This window comes from Dasypus novemcinctus, chromosome 3 (genome assembly GCF_030445035.2).
Source record: "Dasypus novemcinctus isolate mDasNov1 chromosome 3, mDasNov1.1.hap2, whole genome shotgun sequence".
Taxonomy (NCBI): domain Eukaryota; kingdom Metazoa; phylum Chordata; class Mammalia; order Cingulata; family Dasypodidae; genus Dasypus; species Dasypus novemcinctus.
Window position 1 is genome coordinate 101,741,773 of NC_080675.1, and position 8,300 is coordinate 101,750,072.

An 8,300-nucleotide genomic window follows, 5' to 3' on the forward strand; every position below is an offset into this window, starting at 1 on the left:
TTCCTGCAAAGCCCATATCTTGTTTATAAACTTTCTCAGTTTCTATTTATATTTGAATATTCTAAACTCACCCTCATTTCATTGTGCTTCTTGGACATGGATATCTATGTACTTCAGTAAGGTTGGAACTTTTTCTACCTTTATTTCTTCAAATATTCCTACTGCCCCTTCTTTCTTTCATCTTCTTCTGGTACTCCTATGACACTTGTATTTGCATGTCTCCTGCCACAATTATTTCCCTGATATCTTGTACAATTTTTTTTTCCATTTTCTTCATTTGTTCTTTTTCTGATAAATATATTTTTTATTTACAAGAATACTTAGATTACATGAATGATACTTAAAAACTACAGGAGATTCTAAATTGCCCCATTCCCAACCATTACCACATTTTCACATATTAACAACATCCTTCATTGTTGTATTATATTTGTTACAATTGTTGAACACATTTTGAAGCATCGTCAATAAGCATGGATTACAGTTTACATTGTAGTTTACACTCTCACCCACACAATTTTGTAAATTATGACAAGATATATAATGGGCTCTATCAGTCACTGCAGTGTCATTCAGGAAAATTCCTAAGCCCCAAAAATATTCCCATATTACACTTGTTTTTCCCTCTCCCTCCCCTCAGAACCTCCAGTGGCCACTGCCTCCACATCAATGAAAATTTCTTCCATTGCTAGAATCACAGTAAATCTATTAAAAAATACCAGTAAGTCTATTCCAGTCCATCATTCATTCCTCAATCCTGAGGCTTCTTGGATGTTGATTCCCACTCCACCTCTAATTGAGAGGTGGCTTAGATACCATGGGACACATGGATGAAACTATCTTGCTTGCACTTACAGATTCTCTCTGTTCTTTGGAGTGGTTGTTGTCCATCATCATGTACTTGTTAGTGGTCCTTGTTGAGTCCAACGAACTGGAGAGGTGTTGTAACTCTGTTCAGATTCAGTGCCTAGCTTGAACGTGATTTAAGTCTTTTGACATATACCTATCAACTCTAGCACTAGTTATAATTTCAAATAGAAGGGGCAGAAGAGCTGAATATAGGGAAATCAAAACTGAGTCCAACTCTGTCACAGTGGGGTGCATAAATTCCCAAGTGGGGTCCATTGGCAGGGCACCAAATTCCTGAGATTTCTCCCCTGCCTATAATGTCTGGATGTCTCCACTATTTTAGGCAATATTTACTTTGGCAATCAATGAGATCCTGCTGAGCCATGCATAAGTGCAGCCTCTGGAATGACTCCCTGACTCATTTTGAATGCTCTTAACCATATAAATTCATTGTCTTTCTCCTTTCTCCCTAGTCAACGTCTTTTACCAGTTGCATTGCTAGTTGGCTTTTAGTAGCAATACCTCAGTGCCAGGGAGATTCATTGGTGGGAGTCGTGTCCCATGCTGGGAGGATTATATAGAATTTTTTGCTAAGTTTGGCTTAGAGATGCCACATTTGAGCAACAAGGAGGCTCTCAAGTGGGAACTCTTAGGCACTTTATAATACTAAGCTAAGGTTACATTTCAGAAGTAAAGGTTCATAAATACATTCATCAGTATCAAGACATGTCAATGGCCCATCCTCCTTCAATAGTCACTGTCCCTGTATTCAGGGGATTCTTGCCACTCCATTAGAGAATTCCAGGATGGTAATTCAATATATTTTGGTTATTGTGTGAATTTCCACCCACCATGACAATGCCCCATGAATACTTGAACACATTCATATGCCTTATATGGATGCCCCAAGCGAACCTCCTACCATGCATCCCCATCATTAACACTCTTAACTGACTCACCCCTGCCACAATTGTAGCCCTGCTGTGATCCAAAACTTCTTCAAAAATGAAGCTAAGAAAATAACCAAATACTATCAATAAGAATATGAAATAATGATAGTTTAAAAATTACAAATAAAGTACCCAAAGGTAAAATATTTTGGAAGAATAAAAAGTAATTAAGAATATAAAATTTTAAAAAAATTATGTTATGTATTTCATCACTGTCAGATCTGTTATTTTGTATTTATAGTGATATTTTCTTCTGTTTATTCCCCCAGTGTCTAATTTTTTTTCCTATTGTCTTCAAAGAAGCTCTGGTTACAGGAAGGTCATGTACAGAATATAGGAGAGTCCCATTTACTCAACATCCTCTCCTTTTCTCCTTTCCCGTATTAATAACATTTTACACATAGGTGGTACATTTGTTACAATAAATGTATAAATATAGAAACATTGGTACTAACCAATAATTACATTATGGTTTACATTTTGGCCACCCACTTTTATAAATTTTGATGAAATTTAACAAGGTCTGTAATCACCACTGCAAGATCATGTAGAACACTTTCATCACTTGCAAAATGTCCCATGTTCCACCTATTCCATTCTTTCCATCCCCTCCCCTTGGGATCCCAAGCAACCACCAAACTTCACTTTGAAGAACAAGATTCTTAGTTCCTTGCAACAACATTAAGGGCTTGATATATGGGCCTGTCTCCCTATTAGACACTACCTATGCTTGCACCTCTATCTGACATCATAGCAGGACTCACCAGGATTGGAGCCCAACACTTTCCCACTCATTATGTGTATCTCCATGCCCTGATACAACACACTATGACAAGATGAACATTCCCACACCCTCTAGAAACCTGACCCAGCTGTACACTATCCCTCATGCTTCCCACACCCAACACCCTAAGCCAGTAACCCTCCCTGCCACATTGCCAAAAGAATATTCTCAATGTTATAGTTTCAACCACATACCTGCAAATCCCCAGTGTTCACCATGTCCCTCCCCCAACCTATACTCCATTTCCATGGAGAATCTAACCTGCTTCCCATCCTAAGCCCTCAAAAAACAACACTGCCCAACCCAAAAGTATCACTGCACCACTGTCATGCCAATCCCCTTCACAATTACACACTTACACCTTATCATAGATTTTGCCCTAATGGGCATTGACTCACAACCTTCTTATCCCTTTTGGTCCCCTGTACACCTAACATACAGTCTGGTTCTGTGAGTCTGCTCAATTTGCTTAATTCATATCAATAAGGTCATATAATATCCTTCAGTGTCTGGATTGCTTCATTCAACTTAAATTCTTCAAGATTCTTACATGTTCCCCATGTATTAATACTGCATTCCTTCTTACACATTATATAAATATACCACAATTTGTTTATCCATTTATTTGTTGATGGACATTTGAGTTATTTCCAACTTTTGGCAATGGTGAATAATGCTTAGAATTTCATCTATATAGAGTTAACTGCAATGAATGTTATGCATTATTTGTTCATTTTCCTCCTCAGTTCTTCTGGGTATATACCCAACATTGGGATTTCTGAATCATATGACAGTTGTACATTTAGTTTCCTGAGGAACTACCTGGATTTCTTTATGTATCCTGGGTATCAGGCCCCTATCAGAAATATGGTTCCAAATATTTTCTCACATTCAGTAGGCTGCTTTTTCACCTTCATGACATACTACTTTGATGTGAAAAAGATTGTAATTTTGAGGAAGGTCCATTCATCTATTTTTTTTAAATCATTGCTCATGCTTTGCATGTAAAATGCATGAAATCATTTCCTAATAAAAAATCCTCTAGATGCTTCCCCACATCATGTGCCAAGATATTTATGGTCTTGGCTTTTATATTTAGAATTTGAGTTTATTTTTGTATAAGCTGTGAGATGGTGTTCCTCACCCATTCTTTTGGGTATGGATATCCAGTTCTCCGAGCTTGATTTGTTAAAGAGACCATTCTCTCTCAGTTGTATGTGCTTGGAGGCCTTGTTGAATATCAGTTGACTGTTTATGCAAGGATCTATATCAGAAGTCTCAGTTTGATTCCATTAGTCAATATGTCATTTCTTGTGCCAATACCAAGCAATTTTGACCACCATAGTTTTGTGGCATATTTTAAAGTCAGGCAGTGTGATACCTCTGATATCATTTTTTTATTTCAATATTCCTTTGGTTATTCAGTGCCTCTTGCCCTTCCAAATAAATTTCATAGTTAGATTTTCAGTTCATTAAAAAATCCTGCCATAATTTTTATTAGGATTGTGTTAAATATGTAGATCAGTTTGGGTAGAGTAAACATCTTATATAATCTATCTATGAACAGACAATATTCTTCAATTTATTTAGTTCTTCTTTGATTTGCTTTAACAGGGTTGTTTAGTTTTCTGTATATAAGATGTTTACATATTTAGTTAAATTTACTCCTAGGTATTTGATTTCTTTCAGTTCATTTTCCTCCTCAGTTCTTCTGGGTATATACCCAACATTGGGATTTCTGAATCATATGGCAGTTGTACATTTAACCTATTATAAATAGGATTTAAAAAAAAATTCCTCCTTAGTTTGCTCATAATTGATGTACAGAAATGCTACTGATTATCTTATAACCTGCCATTTTTCTGAACTCTTTTACAATCTTTAGAAGCACTGTTGTAGATTTCTCAGGGTTTTCTATGTATAGGATCATGTGATCTACAAATAGTGAAATTTTTACCTCTTTCCAAGTTGGATGCTTTTATATCTTTTCTTGCCTAAGTGCTCAAGCAAGTACTTCTGCAAATGTTAAATAAGAGTGGTGAAAATAAGCATCCTTGTTTTGTTCAAGACCTTAAAGGGAAAGCTTTTAGGATTTCACTATTGGATATGATGCTATATGTGGGTTTTTCATATATGCACTTGCAATAGAAATTTCATTCTATCCCTATCTTTTAAATCATTTTAATAAGGAAAGGGTGTTCTATTTTGTTGAGTGCTTTTTCTGCATTTATTGAAATGATCAAGTGATTTTTTTTTTCTTTAAGTTGTTTATGTGGTCTATTAAATTGATTCTTTTTCTTATGTTGAACCATCCTTGCGTATCAGGGATGAAACTAACTTGGTCATGGTGTATAATTTCTTTGATGTGTTGTATATGATTGATTAGCAAGTATTTCATTGAAGATTTTAGAATCTGTGTTCATTAGATAGATTGGTCTACACTTTTCCTTTCTTGTTCTTCTTTGTTTGGCTTTGTCATTCAGTAGACATTGGAATCTTAGAATGAGTTAGGTAATGTTCCATTCACCTCTAATTTTGGAAGACTTTAAGCAGGATTGGTGTTAGTTCTTTCCAGAATGTACAGTAGAATTCACCTGTGAAACCATCTGCTCTTGAGCTCCTCTTAGGTGTGCAGTTTTGATGATTAATTCAAACTCGCTACTTGAGATTGGTCTGTTGAGTTCATCAATTTCTTCTTTCATCAATGTACAGTGCTTATGTGTTTCTAGGAATTTGTCCACTTCCTCTAAATTATTCACCTTGTTGACAAACAATTTTTCAAATGCTTATGAGCCTGTGTGCTTGAAGTTCCAACAAAGCTTATAGCTACAGGGTGGCTAAGAGTTATGTCCAGAGAACTGCCATGTTGCTCAAATTGACTGCTCTCTAAGCCAAACTCACCATGCAAATGCATTACTTTCTCACTAGCATGGGACATGACTCCCAGGAATGAGCCTCTCTGGTGCTAAGGCATATGACCAAGCAACATCTAGTGATGCAACTAGAAAAAGACTTTGAATAAAAGATATAAATGGTAAAGACAAATGAGTTTATATGACTTAGAGACTTCAAAATGAGTAAGGAGGTCATCAGAGGGGTTGTGCTTACACTCATCTCAGCAGGATCCCAGACACTGTCAAAGATACAGCCCCAGGTACTGTTGTTCCTTAGGGCTATGGGGCCACACAAGTTTTATGGTCATGGGGCAGATGGCTCTGTAGTTCAGTGCCTTGACAGTGGGCCCTACTTTGTAATTTGTGCTCCTGAGTGTGATGGAGTTGAACTCAGATGTGAACTTTCTACACATACCTCTTTTGTCACTTTTACTGAACCTATGGTTGGTGCTGGGGTTGGTGTATACTCAGGAGACTTGAATCTCTGGACTGGCCATGTGCCACTGGGACCTGACCCTTAGCAGAACTGTAATATCTACTCTCTGGTTCATTGTACTTACACAAGTCAGGAAACAGGAAGGTAAAGATGATCAACCACCACACCAGAGAATTGAGAGTGTCTACAACTGCAAGCAGGAGAATTGCATACATCAGCTATGTGGGATCTAAGTCCCCTCTCAATTTAGAGGTAGAGTGGACATCATCATCCCATGGTACAAAGGATGGAGGAACGAAATATGAATTAGAGTGGACTTACTGGTATTCCGCTATAGAACTATCGTGACTCTAGCAATGGAAGAAATTGTACCATTGATGTGGAGATAGTGGCCATGGGTTTTTCCGAGGGCAGGGAGAGGGAAGAAGAAGTGTGATGTGGGGGTCATTTTTGGAACTTGGAGTTGTCCTGAATGATATTCAGGGACAGATGCAGGACTTTATATGTCTTGCCATAACCCACTGAATGTACTGGGGGTGAGTGTACACTACAATGTAAACGATTATCCATGTAGTGTAGCAGTGCTCCAATATGTATTCACCAAATGCAATGAATGTGCAACTATGATGAAAAAGGTAGTTGGTGTATAAGGAGTGGGATTGTGGGGAGTGGGGTATATGGGAACCTCTTGTATTTTATAATGTAACATTTTGTGTGATTTATGTATCTTTCAAAAAAGATAATAAAAAAATTCTTGTTTGAAGAGGGAGTAATTTGGTTTATCAAACCACAGATAGTAGAGCCATTTAAACAGTCTACAATAATTGTCTTTTGAAGTGGCATTTTCTTTCTGATTGAAGGAAACTTTCCAGAGATGTAAGTGATCATTTGGAAGATTGTAAGAATATGTTACTGACAGAAAGTTGGGAATCAAAAATTTTTGCTGATTAGGAACCCAAATATAAATCAAATACTCTTTCATTTTCAGTCACACTTAATAGTTTTAGACTTTTTTTTTCCCTTCCCTGGAATTACTAAATATGTTAATGTCATAAATGCAATTACAATATATTTGCTTAGAATAGAGATACATGAACAAACTGTCTTCCAGATGCAAACAATACATAGAAGGCAACAAAGAGGAAGTCAGTTTTTGTCTTAGTCAAATTATAAACTTCTGGGAGATGTACATTCTTGTTCTTTTCTGTTCTCTCCACATGATCTTCCTGCTGCTCTGCTAAAAGGCAGACCTGATAAAAATAGAAGTGGATTCGATAAATAAGAGTGTCCATATTACAACATTATGTGTCTTCTTTTGCCCATATTTATGCTTTCTATTGAAAGGGAATTTAGTCAGTCATTAAACACATTAAAATATTAATGGACTATCAAGTTTTGGAAAGGTGAAGAAAGGAATTGTTGCACAAAGCAGAGTAACAATCAGTACAATGTCCTTTATTAATTTCTGTTTCTAGTCCAATAAGAAAGCAAGTTTTTGAGGAGATATTAAGGACAAGAACAATTTTGAAAGATTATGGTTTCAAAGTTCTTTGGTCATATTTTAGAGAAAGATATTAATATGAAGCTAATTTTCCATGTATCTACCTTGTTTTTAAAACAGTTGGGAGAAATTCTCTTATGATGTATTTTGTGATCTGTAAACACTTTTATCTCTGAGGTACACCCACATGAGAGACTGAATGATACCTTAACCAAAGAGTTCTGATCATAATCCAAGTAATTTAATATGACTTCCCCAAATTCCACATGTTCTCATTACATACAGCTGATGAACTTAGAGTTTAAGAGATTAAAATAATAGACTTGGTGTTGATCTAGTTCTATTTTCTAAAATGGTAAAGGAAAGACTATTAATCACATTTACTAGTAAATAACTTCCTCATATTTTAAGGAGAAATAAAATAAAACTTTTACCAGGTATGTGAAAATGGTATTAATATATTGACAGAAGAATAAAAAATAAAAATTGACAACTATGTATTCATTAGATATTTGAAAAGTGTATGCTAAATGAAATTAGGAAATTTCCTGAAACTTGGTTAATTTTCAGTAATAATCAAATACACACTAAAATAACAAGGTTTTCATCACTTGGCCCATCATGATATAAAATCTGGTTCCTCTCTCTTTCTCTCTCACTTCCTTCTTTACCTCAACCTTAAGCTCCTCTTCTACTCGAGTTTGTAGTTTTCCTCAGGAACATCCATATTCATCATTTATATCCAAAAGTATGATGTCAGATGCAAATTAGATTTGAATCCTTGCCATGATTTTCCTTTTATCTGTGTACTGAGAATAATGATTCGACAGAGAATTAAGAGTTTACAATGAAGTCTAAATACTGAAAAATTTTGTTTCATTGACAA